Raw genomic sequence first — 21,955 nt, 5'->3', positions numbered from 1 at the left:
TCGCAATCTATCTTAGCATTAACTGTGTTCAAGAAGGGTCTACCAAATATAATGGGACAAAAGCTATCTTGTGGAGAACCAAGAACAAGAAAATCAGCAGGACATTTAGTTTTCCCACACAAGACTTCAACATCTCTAACAATTCCCATTGGTGAAATAGTATCTCTATTGGCAAGCTTAATGGTAACATCAATATCTTCTTTCTCAGCAGGTGCAATATCATGCATAATTTCTTTGAATAAGTCAATAGGTATTGCACTAGCACTAGCACCCATATCACACAAGCCATGATAACAATGATCTCCTATTTTAATAGAAATAATAGGCATGCCTACCACGGGTCTATGTTTATCTTTAGCACAATGTTTAACAATTCTAGCAGTTTCATCACAGAAATAAATAACATGCCCATCAATATTATCAGCCAAGAGATCTTTAACAATAGCAATATTAGGTTCAACTTTAACTTGCTTAGGAGGTGTATAGGTTCTAATATTGCTTTTACGAACCACAGTTGAAGCTTTAGCATGATCTTTTATCCTAACAGGAAAAGGTGGTTTCTCAACATAAGCAGTAGGAACAATAGGATCATTATAAGTGACAGTCTTTTCTTCAACTTTAATAGGTGCAACTACTTTTACTTCTATGGGAGGATGATATTTAAACCACTTCTCTCTAGGGAGATCAACATGAGTAGCAAAAGATTCACAGAAAGAAGCTACTATTTCAGAGTCAAGTCCATATTTAGTGCTAAATTTACGAAAAACATCGGTATCCATAAAGATTTAACACAATCAAACTTAGGTGTCATACCTGACTTCTTACCTTCGCCGAGGTCCCAATCTTCAGAGTTGCGTTTAATTCTTTCCAATAAATCCCATTTGAATTCAATAGTCTTCATCATAAAAGAGCCAGCACAAGAAGTATCGAGCATGGTGCGATTCTTATCAGAAAGCCGAGCATATAAATTTTGAATAATTATTTCTTTTGGAAGCTCATGATTGGGGCATGAATATAACATTGATTTAAGCCTCCCCAAGCTTGAGTGATGCTTTCTCCTTCGCGAAGCCAAAAATTATATATATAATTGCGATCAGGATGAACAAGATGCATAGGATAAAACTTCTGATGAAATTCCAATTTCAATCGTTTGTAGTTCCATGATCCCATATCATCACATAGCCTATACCATGTCAATGCATCTCCCTTCAAAGATAAAGGGAAGACCTTCTTCTTAATAACATCATCGGGCACACCTGCAAGCTTAAATAATCCACAAACTTCATCCACATATATTAGGTGCTCATCAGGATGCATTGTTCTGTCTCCTGCAAAAGGATTAGCTAGCAGTTTTTCTATCATACGCGAAGGAATCTCAAAGTAGACATTTTCATTTTCAGTAGGTTCAATAGGTTGAGGAGCAACTCTTTGCTATACTGGTCGGGGTGAAGATACCCCAAACAAGCCCCTCATAGGATTACTTTCCATAGTAACAAGTGATAGTAAATTTCAGCACACTATATAATTTTTTCCTTACCAAATTCCACCTACCAAAGGCGCTTCACTCCCCGGCAACAGCGCCAGAAAAGAGTCTTGATGACCCACAAGTATAGGGGATCTATCGTAGTCCTTTCGATAAGTAAGAGTGTCGAACCCAACGAGGAGCAGAAGGAAATGATAAGCGGTTTTCAACAAGGTATTCTCTGCAAGCACTGAAATTATAGGTAACAGATAGTTTTGTGATAAGATAATTTGTAACGAGCAACAAGTAACAAAGTAAATAAAGTGCAGCAAGGTGGCCCAATTCTTTTTGTAGCAAAGGACAAGTCTGGACAAACTCTTATATGATGTAAAGCGCTCCCGAGGACACATGGGCATTATCGTCAAGCTAGTTTTCATCACGTTCATATGATTCGTGTTTGGTACTTTGATAAGTTGGTATGTGGGTGGACCGGTGCTTGGGTACTGCCCTTACTTGGACAAGCATCCCACTTATGATTAACCTCCATTGCAAGCATCCGCAACTACAACAAAGTATTAAGGTAAACCTAACCATAGCATGAAGCATATGGATCCAAATCAGCCCCTTACGAAGCAACGCATAAACTAGGGTTTAAGCGTATGTCACTCTAGCAACCCATCGTCTACTTATTACTTCCCAATGCCTTCCTCTAGGCCCAAATAATGGTGAAGTGTCATGTAGTCGACGTTCACATAACACCACTAGAGGAGAGACAATGTACATCTCATCAAAATATCGAATGAATACCAAATTCACATGACTACTAATAGCAAGACTTCTCCCATGTCCTTAGGAACAATGGTAACTACTCACAAAGCATATTTATGTTCATAATCAGAGGAGTATTAATATGCATATAGGATCTGAACATATGATCTTCCACCAAATAAACCAACTAGCATCAACTACAAGGAGTAATCAACACTACTAGCAACCTACAGGTACCAATCCCAAACTTAGAGACAAGAATTGGATACAAGAGATGAACTAGGGTTTGAGAGGAGATGGTGCTGGTGAAGATGTTGATGGAGATTGACCCCCTCCTGATGAGAGGATCGTTGGTGATGACGATGGCGATGATTTCCCCCTCCCGGGGGCAAGTTTCCCCGGCAGAACAGCTCCGCCGGAGCCCTAGATTGATTCCGCCAAGGTTCCGCCTCATGGCGATGGAGTCTCGTCCCGAAAGCTGGCTTATGATTTTTTCCTCATCGAAAGACTCCATATAGCAGAAGATGGGCATCGGAGGGCCACCAGGGGGGCCACGAGGCAGGGGGGAGCGCCCAGGGGGTAGGGTGCCCCCCCACCCTCGTGGGCAGGGTGTGGCCCCCTCCGGAACTTCTTGCACTCAGTATTTTTTATATATTCTGAAAATGACTTCCGTGAAGTTTCAGGACTTTTGGAGCTGTGCAGAATAGGTCTCTAATATTTGCTCCTTTTCCAGCCCAGAATCCCAGCTGTCGGCATTCTCCCTCTTTATGTAAACCTTGTAAAATAAGAGAGAATAGGCATAAGTATTGTGACATAATGTGTAATAACAGCCCATAATGCAATAAATATTGATATAAAAGCATGATGCGAAATGGACGTATCAACCAGCGTCGCCGCCGGTTGAGATGGACGGCGAGGTAGCCAACAAGCGGAGGTGGCTCGAGCCAAAACCACATTCGGCGAGCCTGGACTTCATTAGCAGCCTCCCCGACGACATGTTGCTCATCATCATCGGCCTCCTCCCCACCAAATCTGTCGTGCGGACCGCCCTGCTCTCCCGGCGGTGGCACCCCCTCTAGTGCCGCGTCCCCCTCAACCTCACCGTCGATAGCTACCTCTGCGATGGGATTGCAAACGCATGGCCGTAGTCTCCAAGATCCTTTCATCGCACCCTGGGCCAGCCAGATGCCTCGACATCCGCATGTTAAGTACCAACTGCAAGGTCCAACCCAAGTTCGACGAGTGGTTCTTATCCCCCACCCTAGATCAGCTCGAGGAGCTCAGCTTTGAAGCTGGACGATGTCGCTCTCTGCCGCCGTCCGCACTCTGCCTCGCGCCAACGCTGCGCCGCGCCAGTTTCAGCTCCTGCTATCTTCCCCAGATTAATGTCGCCCCCACCCTTCTTCTCCCTCAACTCAAGCAGCTCGACCTCTTTGACGTTGTCATCTGGAAGAAGGCTATGGAGCACATGCTCCGTAGCTGTACTGCGCTCGAGTACCTTCGTCTTGAGCAGATCCACGGGTTCATTAGCCTCCACATCGCCTCGACGAATCTCCGATGGATTTATGTGTCTTGCTGGCCCCGCAACAAGACATCAATTGGGAAGAGATCACTCTAGCTGTTCCACGTTATGCTCATTGAGAATGCGCCTTTCCTTGATAGATTTCTTGTATCGGGTCTAGAACGTCCAACAAAAATCAGGGTCATTGATGCGCCGAAATTGACATCGTTGGTGCACTCGTCTGCCAAATTCTTCGAACTCTTTATTGGATCCGTAATCATTCAGGTACAACACTCATCTTCTTCTCCGTCTTCTTGAGATTCACATCTTTAAATTTCTTCTTGATGTATTTAAGACCATCTTCCAGAAAATGATTCCCACAAGCTTGACCTAGTCTATGTGAACAGTGAAGATCTTGGCAATAAAATCTATCGGCCCCAATCTGGATCAAGTTGTTGGATTCCTTACATGCTTTCCGTGCACAGAGAAGCTACTCATCGAGGTGAAACTTCTTTCCTATTAGTAAACGGTAATCACAACGTAGCTCAAATTTTTCGTAATTTTCCCAAATTACGATGACAAGTGTAGTGTTCAAAACTGCATCTACGCACTGCACCGAAAGAAATGTTTTTAGTATTTTTTTCTCATGTGATCACCTGCATCGTTTTTTTGTTGTACTACTATAGTAGCCTAGTAGTGGAAAGTAACTTAGACTACTCCAGTAACTCTATGGTTACCCTAAGAGCAAGTACTACCTCCGTCCTGGTTTACTCTTCCTATTTTGTAGTATCAAAATTTGACCATAGATTTAACTGACAAAATGTTAATGCATGTCACTAAGAACTATATCGTTGGATTTGTATTTGAACATAATTTCAAATGGTGTAATTTTTAGTGACATGCATTGGCACTTTCTTACATAAATATATGGTCAAAATTTTATACTAAATAAGAGGTAGTACAAAAGTGGGCTATAACGGTCCTCCACTATGTAGGCCAAAACACGTGCCAAATTCACTTGGCATGCATTTGGCATCGATGCCCCTCCATTGCTCACCTGGTGCCTCAATCTGGATCACCTACTTTGCTCCGGTACCAAATTAACTCACGCAATGAAAAAACACTTGCGTGGGAGAGAGAGAGGACTGAGGCAATAAAAAACACTTGTTTGGGAGAGTGAGAGGTTGGTGTAGTTGGTTTTATTGATTTGTTTATACATGTGGTCTGTGTGCACAGTGGTGCCAACTCTCTCACATCGCGAGAGCGGTGCCAAAATCTTTTGATTTGACATCGATGCGTATTATGGCATCGGCCACATAGTGGAAGGCAACAAATGCCCAAGCTCTTCATGTACTCCTAGGTAAATGAGAGGAAAGAGAAAGAGAGAGAGAGAGAGTGAAAAAATATCACTAGCTAGCCAACCCTATCATATGAGCGAATGATGTTGGTACCTCTTGATGACACAGCAATCTTATACAGCCAGCTGCTCTAATATGTTCTCTTCTTTTGCAGATAAAAAAAGACCCAAAAGTGAAAAATGTGTTGCACTATAACAATCTCATCAAATGCCTTGATCTCCATCTTACAGAAATTGATTTGATCGACTACCGAGGCAGCACATCTGAGATTAAATTGGCCAGGTTCTTTGTTCTGGAGGCAAGTGTGCTCAAGGTAATGAGGTTTGGCGTTCTCTAGCGCAACAATGAATGGCCTGCTGATCACCGCAAGCGTCTAAGCCTAAATGACAAAGTCTCCGCAGAAGCTGAATTTGTTTTTGAAACATCAAGTGGCCAGAGACTCAAAAACTTATTTGCCCATGAGTGACTTGTCAGGGCGGTGGATTTTAGTTTGTATGATAATGCTGCATCCACCTAAAGTAACGAAAGTTCTTACGTAAACTTCCTAGTAATTCCCTCTTCGTAGGTGCAGCATTACTCCTAACATTTGTAATATCAGTTTGAAACTTGTAATATTGCCGTGTCTTATTCCTGCGTTTTCAAAATCCTGCGAATCAAACAGGTCCTGAGTTGGTGATGATGTTGTGCCTACCATCTTTCACTAATAGCCGTCGGATCTAGATCTGATGCATACAAACCAAACTTCTCTAGTTTTGCAAAAAGATGTTCGCACTTGTTCCCTATTTACAAACAACTCCTTGTCTCTCACAATCAGCCTTATCTCCTCCCCACCACATCTAGAAGGCCATGGAAAAATCTGGCGCGATGGCTGCTGCCGGCGCCGTCCACCCCCAATCTTGGTGTTCCGAGCAATGCACGGGTATCTACGCACGAGAAATTATGTCGAACATGGCTAGTTGTAAGCAGGCTAGGTCTACAGCCATGATGATAGTGACTGCAGACGGTGAGGATGATTATGGTATGTCGAACACGGCGCCTATACTCAGGTGTCATCTCCGGCGTACAGTATTGTCACTTCACTGTGAGGAGCAGCATGTAATAATTTGACCAACGGGTAGTACAGTGCTACTACATTGGTAGTACTACTACTACTAGTACTAGCACCACCGTCTGGATTTAGTAGTACTACCACGTCCATCTGGATTTAGTATTTGACTAGCAATATCTAGTAATGCATGTCACAAAAAATGTACTACTCCCTCTGTAAATAAATACATGGTGTATTGTTTTATTCCTATCGGCGAGGTAACTTAATGTCTTTTTGCTACTTAATAGGATTGCATGCAGTGAACTAACCACTGCATGTGATGTTTGGTACTCTCAAGTCATTGAAAGCATGCACGCGCACGGAGGGGGACGCAGCTTCATTGACTTATTGCACCTGCCTTTGGGTGTATGACACGTGGGCCCAACGGGTGGTTGGCCAACCTGTCATACAGCCAAAGGCAGGTGCAGTAGAGGGGCGAGGAGTAGATGGCCAACACACACGTGAATTCAATGCAGTCTGCACTTCTCATATAAAGGCTCCCGCTAGTCCAATCTACGAAATCCTACGCACCTACGCACCCAAGGGCAAGAGTGATCACTCCAATCGCAAGATCAGTTGACTAGAAGCTAGACCCATGGAGGCGATGAGCGCGAGCATCAGCCGGCTGTGCCAGATGGTCCATGATGCCGGCCTGCGGCCCGGCACCGAGGAACGTCTCCAGGTAGTGCTTGAGGCCGCCAGGGCGAGGGGCCGCTTGGACGACAGCTTCGTCTCCTTGTTCGACGAGGTCCTCATCGGCTTCCTCGACAAGTTCACTGTCGTCAAGAAGCTCGCGGACGACCTTGACATACACCTCCATCGCACGCGCCCAGGCTCTGCGATTCCTGCCACCCTCAACGGCCTCTATGGTGACAACCTCTTCGACGCACTGGTGGCCCTGCGACTGCCTGCCGTCGCGCCGGAGAATGTCCACCTCGAGGTCGCGCTCACCGCGCAGCGCCTGGCGCAACAAGACACCATCGACATAATCACCCACGTCTACACGCAAATCGTCCACAAGGACTACTACATGCAAGAGGAGGACGATATGACGCTGGCCTTCTTGGACCGCAGGGCAACCTTGGACGACATTGCTCAGAAGCACGTTGAGCTTGCCGCCAATGTCGCTGCTCCTCACACGTCGGTTGGTGACCCGGTGCACTAGGGCGTGAGGATGTCGTTGATGGATCCGTATGTATCTTTATCTTTCCGTCAAATCCATGTAGTAGTATATGGTACTACTAGTAATTATCTTACCTTTCGCATAAACTTCATAATTTTCCTACGTACTCCATGCATGAACCGCGCCAGAACCAAACTTCTCATTACTCTAGGGAAAATCGTTATTTCTATCTATCGGTCGCCCCATGGAGCAGAACCAAATTTTACAAGTTACAAGTTCAAAAGGAAAAGCCTGCCGTGTTCGCGTCGCACCCCCACACGGTTTTTCCGGCACGCCGCTCAAGGGGGAATGCGTGTTGTGTTGCATTTTCACTTATAAGTGGGACCGCAGTTGAGCAAACCGACTATCGGCAAACCCCCACCCCGCCCACCGCGTGATGGTTGGGAAAACAGGAGGGAGAAGAGATGGTTGTAGCTAGCACGGACTCCAAGAAAATTGGTGTCGGATGGGACTCGTGTGGGTGGCGTGTGTCGTACTGCTAGACATGAATGCTAGTTATGGCCCATGCCACCCCACTATATCGAGGTGCTGGTTACGTAGAACAAATTTCCTGGAGTCCGTGCTCAGCCCTCCTCTATCTCTCTTCTTAGCCAGCCAGCAGACGTGCGGAGCCCATCGTTTGTTTGCTCATATGCGGTCCCACATGTCAGTGAAAACGCAAGAGGACCCACTGAACCTGCACATCTTTCACCTCGACGTGCTGGTGATGAAAAACAAATCCAATAAAGATCTTTGGTGGCCGCTTTTGGAGTTACTCAAGAGTAGTAAGATTCTATTTATAGTTTAACCCAAGATGCACATAACGTGGCTTCACCTACCACTCTATTTTCTTGCATGACACGACCTGGATGCTGGATGTCCCACATGTCGGCAAAAGGAGGAAGAACTCGACCAAATCTTCGGTTGTGCTCTCGGATTAGACTAGTTGTGCTAACTTAAAATTTTATTGTGTAGAATGGATGCAAGTTTTGGTATTGGGAAGAAGAGTACAACGATATATTGATAGAGCGCAATTTAGTAGATGTTCTAGCACTTTTAGCTAGCATAGAGGCTTAGAGATGAGACTAGTGCACTTGTTGATAGAATAGAGGCTAGAAACGTCTACTTCTTTACACTCGAAGAAGAAAGAAGCACGCATGATCGAGCCTCCACAGATCAACAATGAATGCATCGAGAAGGCACTAATCCAACTTACAAGAGCAGTTATGGAAGTTGGATATCTTCTAAAATGTATTTTTGTGGTTCTTGTTTTTCTAGTCAAAATTTTGGTGATGTATTTCCATGTACCAAAAAATTAATGAAGAAAAAAGATATGTGTTTGCAAAGAAAAATGTACGCGGCCGGGATGCGTCCGCGTGTTCGGCGCACGGCCACCGCATATGAGAAAGGCCCAGACACGATCCCATTGTCCTACCCAAACGGACAGAATCCGGGAAAAACAGATGTCCGTTTGGGGTCGTGCGTTGGATTTGGCCTAACAAGTGGGACCGCAGTTGAGGAAACCGACTATTGGCAAACCCCCACCTCGCCTGCCGCGCGATGGCTGAGTTAGAGAAACAATGAGGTTGAAGAGATTGTTGTAGCACGGACTCCAACAAATATGGTGTCAGATGGAAGTCGTGCTGGTGGCATGTGCCGTACTCCTGGACGTGAATGCTTGTTCTGGCCCATGCCACCCTACTACTCCTACTACTTATAGTAGTAGTATCAAGGATTCAAGGTGCTGGTTACGTACAGCGAACACATTAACATATTGCCCACCTCACACTGTGGCCAAATTTCCTGGAGTCTGTGCTAGGTTAAAAAGTGTTCTTTGTGAGGATGGGTGGCTGGTCTCAAGTTTAAAACTTGTTGTATTACATACGTAGACATAGAGATAGTGCAGCATGTGAAGCTAGTACAAATAGTGTACTATTGTTGATTGGCCTCATCCGATAACCTGTTGCAATGCACGTACAATTATGTATTCGGAAAATATTGTTTTGCCTCGTCGCAGCACCCACTTAGAGAAGCGACTCAAAAGCCATTCATAAATTTAGTAAATTTATCACAGGCATATCACTTTATAATTTAATTACATGCAACAGGTCATCAACCCACAACGACAACAAGGATACATTATAAATACTAAAGTTTTCATCAGACAACAAATAACAAGCAATGAAATGAACTTCAACTCAACCAATCCTCGGCGTGGGAAACGCTTGCTTTGAACCACAAGTGATTCTCTGGGAATGGCCAGCTACTGTCAATCCCGAGACCAACGCAGGACTGATCATCCAGGTTGAAGCGACCTACTATATCACGACCAAGGTAGGGAACCACCGCAATGTGTGACGTATAGATACAGTTGCTTCTCATAAATGGTAGTAGCGTTGTGTCAACAACAGTTGGATCGCCTTTCACCATCATTGGGTAGTTTTGTCCAAGGAAGAGCGAGTTTGCTCCAAGACTATCAATACGGTACCAGGGAGAAGGTGTTGGCGCTAGCACAATAGTATCCATCCTGAATACCATACAACAGGTGTTGGAATAGGTCCGGAGAGTGTGACCATGGGAGACAACACCTGCTTCCTTAGTAGTAACATCAGCAGTGGGCTGTATACAGACAGGAAGGAGTGATCCATCAGAAGTTGCCAGGCGCCACTAAGTATATTGTCCCTCCTCGTCCTCATCTCCCCCTTGGTTATAATTTTTTTCAAGTATAGGTGGTGGAATGTCCACAGGACCTTGGAAACACAAGAAGAAGGTTAATTAGTAGAGAAGGGAAACTTGCTAACTCGCGTGCATGTGGATGAAACAATTATATTTACAGTGGAAGACAAACGTACCGAAACTACGAGGATCCCATGCAAAAACAGTGCCACGAGTGGTGGCAGCAAACAAAAGACCCTCATATTCAATTGCATCACAGTACACATCCGTGTATAGAAACTGATTTTTGAGCAAAATCCATCCAGTCGAACCACAACGGACGGCAACAAACTTGTCAAAGATAGCAACAACTTGATAGTTCTTGTAATTCCAAGAGCGGTTGGGAACTCGAGAAATTGCTATCTTCCGTAGACGACAATCACCATGATCATATTTGAACATACGTAGATCATCTGTGTGCTCAACCTCAGGGCACTCGGAGACTTTTGGAAGTGGAATCCGCTGACGAGTGTACACATTCACAAGTTCCCACTCGCAATTTACCTAATATAAACAACCCAATCTCCATTTACGCCTGCCCAAGCCTTGCCCTCAAGCGATGGCATCTTAACATCATACGTATCATTATCAAGTGGCATCAACTTGCACAAGGCGAGGCTTCCCTCGTCCCCGCGCCAGTCAGTAGGGTCACGGTGAAGAACATAGGGGAGATCAAACCGCTCCTGGACCCTTGGGTTCCTTGTAATGATGTTATTAGTTGAGTCGAGAATGTTCTTGAACAAACCTGCCATGCTAGCCGAGGTGATGATGTCGCACCGATCAATGAGTTCCCCCACCACATCATCTTTCAGATCGGGGCAAGTATAATGGGGTCGTTTCCGGGTTGTTCCCTCCATGGAGAAGATGATCGAACAATGGCGGAAGGAAGGGTGAAGGCAAATGGAGGAGGGAGGAAGAGCATGCCACAGCAGTTCCAAATCGAGAGGGAAAGGCGAAGAGTCGGTGGACGGTTGCCAGTTTGCCACGGTACACGAAGAGGCGCCCCGGCCTACACATCCTTTCGGAAATTGTACAAAAGGACTCGCCGTCGTCTCACTGACATGTTGGAACGGGACCACATGTCAACGAAACATGGTGTGTAATTTCTCATGCAAAATGCGATCTAGCCGCGTTGGCCCGAAGTGCCGCATTAGTTATCGACCTTTATTTTCTTAACATACAATCTGAGTGGATAGCTCATGTGGTCATCACACGTGAGCAAATATATAGGTGGGCTAGGTGGGCAGGCGGCAACAATCTAAGTGCTAAAAGAGTTGATCTCGAAAAAAGAGTTAATCCAATGCTTGGTTTTGTTTGGATTTTCCAACTACGACCATTGGATAGAGTGAATCAATGGCTTACATTCAAAGTTATTGTCATAGTACTATAGAATGGTATAGGAACATGGAGAGATTTGGTTGATTTTATATCGCTGAATAATATAAAATATTATGAGTGCATACGCTCCACCCCGAGGTTTGTAGCTCCTTCTCGGTCATCGGGAATCTATGTTCTTCCACTCTTTCATTTAAGACATGAGCTTTGTTCATCCTGTTGCCGGCACGCAGGACATCTATATGCCTCCATTTTACAAAATCATAATATATGCCTCCATGACACGCGGGACATCTAGCATCAAGGTGGCGTGTCATGCAAGAAAATGGAGATATGCAGTACGTAAGTGAGTCATGCACTTCGATGGCACCTAGTACTACGCAATATTTTTTCTCCTCGATGGCATGTGAATAGTGCACGTACTCAATGACAGAGCACGGGATGGTAGCCATGGACATGGTCGGCCCTTTTTGAAGAGAGTACTAATAAATAACTTTGATGTGTCCCGTCAACTCACAGAACGACGAGAAGCTTTCTTACTACGCCTTCTCCCTCGCTAACGCGTGCGCGGTGGCTCGCAGCACGAGGAGAAACTTTTGCTTACAAGCGGTGGATGTGCAGCAGTTCATTTGGTGTCAGATTGCCAGAAGTACTACTGTAGTACCATCATTATTGTTCGACTTCCGGAAGAGGAGAAGAGCCAAGCGCAAGGTCACCTACTAACCTAGTACATTACTACTATAGCCAAAGCTGGTCCACCTTTTTAGAGCATGGTTAATTAATATAGGTGGCTCTTGCAGCGGCACATCATTTAGAGCAAGTACTCTCTTCATAGGAACAAAGGAAGTGAAACAAAAGTTGGAGTGGATGCTAGATTGCCAATTAAAACATGATTACATAGGAAAAAAATCCTATAGAATTCTATCCTATGAATCAAACGACCAATGTAGGAAAATTATGAGGGGGGTCTCTCCAACAGTGTTCCTTGGCTCGCACCTAGCATCACGGTGGTCAAACCTGGAGTCATTCATCTGGTACAGGTGGCATCTCAGATCTGGACACAAGGTGACGCGACCTCTCACTTCCTCCGCCATTTGAAGTGGCGCACAGGTGGAGGGCTAGCATACTCCAATGTTAGGTTGTCTCTATGTGATGTGGCAACTTAATATACTAACCGGATGCTGTCTATACTACTACGGTACTCACACTCCAAGAAGTGACTTGAAAACCATTCATAAATTGAGTCTATGACATGCATTTGCAACTGAAATGTACCATTCATTAAATACAACAAGTCATCAACACACAACGACAATGAGGATACATGTTGGATTATAGATTATTTCCAACAAAACATTCTAGCAAATACTAAAGTTTTCATCACACAATAAATAACAAGCAATGAAATTAACTTCAACTCAACCAATCCTCGGCGTTGGAAACGCTTGCTTTGAACCATAGGTGCTCTGGGAAGGGCCAGCTATTGTCAATATCGAGAGCAACGCAGGACTGATCATCCAGGCCGAAGCGGCATATATCAGGACCAGGGTAGGGAACCACCGAAATGTCTGAGGTATAGATACAGTTGCTTCTCATAAATGGTAGTAACGTTGTGTCAACAGCAGCTGGATCGCCTTTCACCATCATTGGATAGTTTGGTCCAAGGAAGAGCGAGTTTGCTCCAAGACTATCAATACTGAACCAGGGAGAAGGTGTTGGCGCTAGCACACTAGTATCCGTCATGAATACCATGCAACGGGTGTTGGAATAGGTCAGGAGAGGGCGACCATGGGAGACAACACCTGCTTCCTTAGTAGTAATAGTCTGAGTGCACTGTATACAGACAAGAAGAGGTGATCCATCAGAATTAGTTGCCAGGCACCACTAAGTATATAAGTTCTGCTCCTCCTCATGCTCGTGATCATCACCATTGTCATCTCCCCCTTGCTTATAATTTTTTTCAAGTATAGGTGGTGGAATGTTCATAGGATCTTGGAAACACAAGAAGAAGGTTAATTAGTAAAGGGAAACTTGCTAACCCGCATGCATGTGGATGAAACAATTATAATTACGATGGAAGACAAACGTACCAAAACTACGAGGATCCCATGCAAAAACAGTGCCACGAGTGGTGGCAGCAAACACAAGATCCTCATATTCAATTGCATCACAGTACACATCCGTGTATAGAAACTGATTTTTGAGCAATATCCATCCAGTCGAACCACGAAGGACGGTAACAAGCTTGTCGAAGATAGCAACAACTTGATAGTTCTTGTAATTCCAAGAGAGGTTGGGTACTCAACAAATTGCTATCTTCAGTAGACGAAAGTCACCATGATCGTATTTCAACGTACGTAGATCATCCGTGTGGTCAACCTCAGGGCACTCTGAGATTTTTGGAAGTGGAATCCGCTGACGAGTGTACACATTCACAAGTTCCCACTCGCAATTGTACCCAATATAAACAACCCAATCTCCATTTGCGCCAGCCCAGGACTTACCCTTAAGCGATGGCATCTTGACATCACAAGTATCATTATCAAGCGGCATCAACTTGCACAAGGCGAGGCCTTCGTCGTCCGCGCCCATGCGAACAGGCTTATAGCGAAGAAGATAAGGGAGATCAAACCGCTCTTGGACCCTTGGGTTCCTTGTAATGATGTTATTAGTTGAGTCGAGAATGGGCTTTAACGAACCTGCCATGCTAGCCGAGGTGATGACGTCGCACCGATCAATGAGTTCCCCCACCACGTCATCTTTCAGATCGGGGCAAGAATAACGGGGTCGTTTCCGTCTTGTTCCCTCCATGGAGAAGACGATCGAACAATGGCAGAAGGAAGGGTGAAGGCAAATGGAGGAGGGAGGAAGAGTGTGCAACAACAGTTCCAAATCGAGAGGGAAAGGCGAAGAGTCGGTGGACGGTTGCCAGTTTTCCACGGTACACAAAGAGGCACCCCGGCCTACACGTCCTTTCGAAAATTGTACAAAAGGACTCTCATCGTCTCACTAACATGTTGGCACGGGACCACATGTCAATGAAACATGGTGTGTAATTTCTCGTGCAAAATGCGATCTGGTCGCGTTGGCCCGAGGTGCCGCATTATTTCTCGACTTTATTTTTTTAATGGAGTGTCATTCAGTTTTGAAGCACGACTAACTGGTACTGTTTGCAGAGAAAATATAAACTACTCTACCACTAATCCACCTGTAGTACTAGTAGTATAAAAAAGATATATAGGCTGGAGCTTCAGAGCTTTCTTGCTAAGGGATGACCACGTGCTTCTCACACTATCACCCTCTCTCCAGATCTAAAAAAGACGGCCTCTCTCTCCCTCCTCGCCGGTGGTCACAGATCCGCTGGGGAAGAAAAGGACGTGCAGCATTGATGCACTCGTCATCAGCGAGCGAGGTCACGCACTGACGACAAGGCCGTCCTCTCAGACCTAGCACCCGTGCGAGATGGCCTCCATCCCCAAGCTCGTTGTCGTAGTGCATGCAGAGGACGACGACCACGAGCGAAGCCACTTCCCGCCGACCCTCAGGTATGCTACCTCTTTTCGAACCATACCCTTGTTCTATTGCCCCATCTGCCATGTCGCTGCATGTGGATCTTTTTCCACTCCACCATCTAACCAATTTGCTATCCTCTGCTCTGCTGGTCATGCAGACGAAAACCTTAATTTGCACTATTAAAGGAAACCCTACTTCATGCAGACTAATCCATGTCTGGGTTGAATAAGGAAAGGAAGGGAGATTGTATTGTCCAAGAAAGTAGGCATCGAACCCGCATCTAGGTTGAAAAGGGGAAAATCAGTAGCTAAGGAACGAGTCTCGTGTCTCTTGGTTGAAGAAGGGTAGAAAGGCATGACAACGCAATAGAGAATGACCAGGTCGATCGGTTTGTTGTCCTCACATAGGAAAAAGGTGGCTAAACATAACAAAAATGGGATGTAATCCACATATGCTGCCTGGATATATGTTGCTCTGGGCAACCATACCTCCCTCACCACTCTATGCGTCCCTGGAGGTACATCGTACTGGTGCACCCACTGTCCGAATAGGCCTCCCATGCTCTTAGTGTCACTTTTTTGCTGTTAGTATAACGCCAGCAGTCAAGTCAAGCAATGATACTGCTAAAGTGATGCCACATTTAACTAATGCCGCACTCAGTCTAATGCCACCGATAAATTTAAGCAATGCCATTTAATGTCACTAGATTTTTTTCAGGGTTAGTTATTGATTGTGGATGTATTAAAGATTTTTTAGCTAAGGCATTCTAATGTTGTTGCACAGCCAGTATACCAAGGATGAAACTTGTTACTACCTTCAGATTTTTGCACTGTTAATGCTTATAGATTACATACCTCACTTTCATGAGATAAGTTAATTTTTTGTACATTGTCACCAAAATGCCAAGGCGCTGATGTCATTTTATTTTGGTTAAACTGCACAAAAAATTATGAAGACAAGAGGAAAGGTCAAGAGTGGGCACCTCCTCCTCCGGTTGTTCTCTTGATTCGTTCAATCAAGTTTTTATGTTTGATCGATTATCAAGATTGGGACAGCAATTTTTAAGCCCCCCCCCCCCCGAGTTTGAAATGATATTTACCTTGGAGGTACATGGTTTGCAATTTTTTATACTGTCATTAGTTAATAATGCTAGTTACCTTCAGACTTTTGTATTTGGTTTAATGCTCATGCACAGCTAGTATACCAATGCTAAAACATGTTACATTTACATTTTGTATTGTTAATTCTTGTGGAAATCTTCCAGTGCCAGAGTTTATTGAAATCTGTTCAGTAAAACCATTGTACTGTACCCTGTAATAAAATAACTACTCTACTGTTGCACTAGCCACTGGATTAGTGTATATTTGTAGTATTCGAAATTTCAAATGGTGTTGCATTAGTGTATGGACATAAATAAAGTGTGGCAAGCTTTCCCAAATATGTGCTCAAGAAAACTACTACCTGTTTTTCTAAATACTAGTAGACGTTTGGGTACTTTAAACTGAACTGCGAAAACGTCTTATATTAAGGAACAAAGGGTGTAGAGTTCACTCAAATTATCCCGGTAAAGCTAGTCACACCTTTGTTAAAATTAATGTTCATTATGTTATCGGAGGAGGTCTGTAAGTTTGTCTCTAATGCCTGTCGACTACATACCTGACATCATGATGTAATGTTAAGTCGTTTCCTTTTGTACAGTGTCACTGAATTGTCAAGGCAATGATGGCATTTTATTTTAGTTGAACTGCACAAAATATGCTTAAAAGTAGAGGAAAGGTCAGGAATCGATCATTCTTTCAAAAAGAACTATATATGCCTTTCTGACATCAACCTCTGTTGCCTTATTTATTCCTTCAAACAGGTGGTTAGAAACAGTCTTGCTACCTTTTTCCCATTAAGAAATTGGAATGCTTATATTTGTGAGTCTATGCTTCAACTAGTGACACTTTTATAGTAATCACACTTTCAATACCTATGCAAACAGGAATGCTTGATTTTAGTGGAACTGCACAAAAAGTCCAACTGGTTCAACATTAGGAGCATCTTTTCTTCCAAACCTTTATATCCAATTGGTGGCACTATGAGCTATTCATTAAGAAGGTACATGGTTTGCTACTATCTTGCTACTCTTTTTGTACTGTCATTAGATAGTAATACTAGTGGTTTGCATGTGAATTTATTGGCAGGGTGGACCTACATTGGAGGTGCAGGACATGATTCAATGATTGGATGCTCAATTTCGGTCGTATCGATTTCACCTCTTCCATCACTGCGAACATGGATATCCTTGGTCTGATGAAGAATAGGCGCTATATTTCTGCTCTGAACAAGCAAATCAATTCAGTATGAAATTGTCCAGGGCAAAACATGACTGTATCAAATTGTCTAGTGCAAAGCATGACAGATGCTAAGCGGAAGAGACATGTTTAAGCCGAAAATACAAGGTGGGGTATATGTTTACTAGCTACTTGATATCTCTGCAGACAGAGATTTTTGCCCGTTGCTATTTGGCAAACACACAAAGTGACCGCAATTTTGGTTGAACTGCACAAGAGAATAGTATAGTCACTGCATGCAGTGCCATTTGAAAATAGACACAGAAAGATTGGGTAGTCACTTCATGGACTGCAGAAAAGTAGTACTATACTATTTATTGGCCAACACTAGGTGCTTCATTGCTTTGGTCTGATTATACAATGGGCATCATTTTTCCTAAGTTAAAGTTTGTATTCCGAAAATAGTCTCGTCGTGTGATCAAGAGAAGACCAAATCATATTGCATTGGATGTTCCTCCATCATGTGTGGTTCATTCTCATGGTCCCAGCTATTGGTGAAACCACTTACGTTTGCAAGAGGAATTGTAGACTTCACAAACAAATTTGTATTTCAGTCTATACTGAATGTTGGCCAAGAGAAGCATCCATGTTAGTAGGAAGAACATATGTTTTTTCTAGATCTTTGCTTTTGGAGCTACATATTTGTATATGATCTGTGAATCATTGAGATGCATTAACATGTTGATCTTATGTATGGGAATCGTACTAGTTGGTTTTAGTTGTGGCCGATCTTTGCTTTTGGAGCTACATATTTGTATATGATCTATGAATCATTGAGATGCATTAACAGTTCCTTATATCTGTTCGCTCAGTGTTTACAAGTTACTGATCGATCACTAGCTAGCCTACTAATGCGCTCCTGGCTGTTTTAGTTGCAACGCAAGATCTGAAGTGGCAGTTTTTTTGAATAAAAATGCCTACCTCTGAAGAAACTGACAAGCTACTCTGAAGAAAATGCCATGCGAATCTGAAGAAACTGCCAGCGAAAACGTTCGCAAATGCCTTATCTCCCAGCTAAAGTTCATCAACTAATGCCCTCGGCTGCAACTCGTTGCATGCTGCTCCATGTACTGGCTGCGAGCGATTTTGAGTGCCTGCATGCAGTCGGCCATAATTAAGGCAGCTAACTGATGCGAAAAAAGATGCGCTTTAATTGTTGCGGGCCTTTTAAATCTGTGGAATCATTATTGACAAGGAGGGAGATGATTCGAGTGCACTCGTTTGACCGTCATGCCGGCGTGCGACCCAGCACGGATGAGACGGGATGGCACAGTTAGAATTTCAGTTTCTCTAGTTTTCCACGGCAAGCTGACGCGCTAAGCCATGCCTGCTTAATTATGCATTGAATTCCGATGACCGTCGCGCTACCTTCCGTCTATACGTACTGTTTCCCGGCCTTCTATGGTGGCACCGTGACCCAACTCGCCCTATCCTCATAAGCCCCCACCGGCCTGACGTCGCTCGCACTTATCCTCGCTCTTGCCACGTCCGCCATGCCCCCGCCCGTCCGCAATAGGCGAGGCCGGAGGCGGTCACCGCCGGAACTAGTGTTCGGTTTTTCACCGAAAGGCAGATGGAGGGAGGAGGCATTCTATCGGTCTTTAGATGGAAATGCGGAGATCTAGGACTTGTTGGAGCGCGACCGCCTGGCGGAGGAGCAGGAGTTATTGGAGTGCGACCGCTTGGCGGAGGAGCAGCGTATCGCCGATTTGCGCCCCAACGGGACATGGAGCAGCAGCGCACCGACGCTCTGAGTCGCGAGCAGAGTGCCCGCACCTGGGCCAACTACATGGAGGCCGGCGCCAGGCAAATAACCCTGGAGGTTGTCGGGCACGCACGCGTTCGCGACGCCGATTTTTACTACCAGCTCATCAAGTGGGTTTCCTGCTTAGAAGCCGAAGCTTCGATGGACCACACCGGCCTGGAAAGGGCCAACGCACGCGAGCAACGCGCCCTGTCGCACCTCTGGCAAGTCCGAGGCGAGGCGGAGGACGCCGGTGCCGGCGTTTAGCATGTACCGCGGATGGCGGACGGCATCGTCTAGTTAGCTAAGAGTAAGTTAGTACTTGTACGCTACTAGAGTATTAGTGGGAGTAGATAGTTAACTTGGCTATGATGGTTGTCAACATGGAAGTTCATTACTCTATATGTGGATCAGACCTGTTACTTTGCTCTGAATGTTGAACTTTCCGTTTGAACGTATGGAATGGGCTGTTATTTTTTTAAATGGGTTGTATTTGTCCTCCACGGGTTCAGAGGCTGACTTGTGGGCCTACCAAGTTGATGCGTACACAATCAGGAGATGATTGTACGTGGAGAGGATGACAGCAGGGACCTACCAAGGTCATGGCAGTACGCAAGCAAGTGCCTCCTTATTTCAATCAAATAAAAAATGGCTCCTCCTAATGGATTTCTGACATCTGGGTCCATGCCATTGTCAACGTAGTCAATAAACGAGAGAGTTGCACAACGAGCGGCTGACACCAGGTACCCAGCAACTCGCCCAGTTATTTTTGTTTTGGGTTAATTTGATAAATGCCACTCCAAATCTGGTGTTTCTGAGAAATGCCACTGCAATTTCCAAACTTTGAAAACTGCCATTTCATGCCATTTCCAGTGGCATTTTTCAAAGTCTGGAGGGGCGTTTCTCAAAGTTTGCAAATTGCAGTGGCATTTTCCAAAGTTTGCAAAAATTGCAGTGGCATTTTTCAAATTTTGCAAATTGCAGTGGCATTTTTATGAATCGCCATATTTGTTGTGGCATTTATCTAATTTGTTTTTGAGACTGAAGCACGGTGTCAACTGGGCTGTGCGGGGCACTCTGGCCTGTCTAGACAGCCTTCTCTTTTAAGTTTACCACAGACCAGCCAGTAGTTTTTTCTTTCTGAAAATGGCTAGCCCAGTTTTTTTGTGATTTGCCAAGTAAGTCGCTTTGTCAGGCCTGTTGGGCTGCAAATCTTTCAAGACGAGGAGAGCTTCATTCGGCTGGACGAGAAAATGGCCTATCAGTAATGAGAAATGGGTTGTTCATTTTTAAAACACATCAAACCGGCAATTACTTTCTTATTTTTCATTTCAAAAATTTAAATTGCATTAATTTTTATGCATGGAAAATTTGTTGGATTTTATATTGATATACATTTATTTTTAAAATCAGTTTGAATGTGACTCGAAATTTCGGGATTAAAAACAATTCAGACCGCACCGAAATATGCAACATTTCGTATAATTTTTTAACCGTGGCCATAATATGGGCTGTAATGCTAACAAAAAGAATATGGGCTCCAAAAAAACCTTAAGAATTAGCAAATGGGCTTTAAATTATTAGAAATAATGGCACATGGGATGTATGCTATTTTCCATAGATTTGAGGCTTTCCTAAAAAAAAGGTTGATGCACAAGCAGTGACTGTTGGATGTCCATCCAATCGCCGTCGTGCTTCTTCAATCTCTGCTCTTCCTGCTCCAGACGCTCAAACAAGCGTCAGCGGGACTGCCTGCTGAAAGATCGTGGATGTCGCCTAGAAGGGGGGGTGAATAGGCGTTTTAAAATAATTACGGTTTAGGCTTGAACAAATGCGGAATAAACCTAGCGGTTAATTTGTCAAGCACAAAACCTAAAACAACTAGCCTCACCTATGTGCACCAACAACTTATGCTAAGCAAGATAAGCAACTATGTGATAGCAAGAAATATGACAAGAAACAATATGGCTATCACAAAGTAAAGTGCATAAGTAAAGGGCTCGGGTAAGAGATAACCGAGGCACGTGGAGACGACGATGTATCCCGAAGTTCACACCCTTGCGGATGCTAATCTCCGTTTGGAGCAGTGTGGAGGCACAATGCTCCCCAAGAAGCCACTAGGGCCACCATAATCTCCTCATGCCCTCACATAATGCAAGATGCCATGATTCCACTAAGGGACCCTTGAGGGCGGTCACCGAACCCATACAAATGGCAACCCTTGGGGGCGGTCACCGAACCCGTACACTTTGGCAACCCTTGGGGGCGGTCACCGGAACCCGTCAAATTGCTTGGGGCAATCTCCACAACCTAATTGGAGACCCCGATGCTTGCCCAGAGCTTTAGACCACAATGATTGAGCTCCGAATACCACCAACCGTCTAGGGCACCCAAGCACCCAAGAGGAACAAGCTCAAGGGTACCAAGCACCCAAGAGTAATAAGCTTCTCAACTTGTAACTTCCACGTATCACCGTGGAGAACTCAAACCGATGCACCAAATGCAATGGCAAGGGCACACGGAGTGCCCAAGTCCTTCTCTCTCAAATCCCACCGAAGCAACTAATGCTAGGGAGGAAAATGAGAGGAAGAACAAGAAAGAGAACACAACGAACTCCAAGATCTAGATCCAAGGGGTTCCCCTCACATAGAGGAGAAAGTGATTGGTGGAAATGTGGATCTAGATCTCCTCTCTCTTTTCCCTCAAAAACTAGCAAGAATCCATGGAGGAATTGAGAGTTATCAAGCTCGAAGAAGGTCAACAATGGGGGAAGAACACGAGCTCAAAGGATAAGGTTCATTGGGGAAGAAGACCCCCTTTATAGGAGGGGGAAAATCCAACCGTTATGTGCTCAGCCCGCACAGGAGCGGTACTACCGCTCCACGAGCGGTACTACCGCTCAGGCAGAAGAAACAGGGAAAAGGAGCAACAAAACATGAACCTTGGGGCGGTAGTACCGCAGGAGACAGCGGTA

This window comes from Triticum urartu, chromosome 7 (genome assembly GCF_003073215.2).
Source record: "Triticum urartu cultivar G1812 chromosome 7, Tu2.1, whole genome shotgun sequence".
Taxonomy (NCBI): Eukaryota; Viridiplantae; Streptophyta; class Magnoliopsida; order Poales; family Poaceae; genus Triticum; species Triticum urartu.
Note: the sequence above shows the minus strand (reverse complement) of the source record.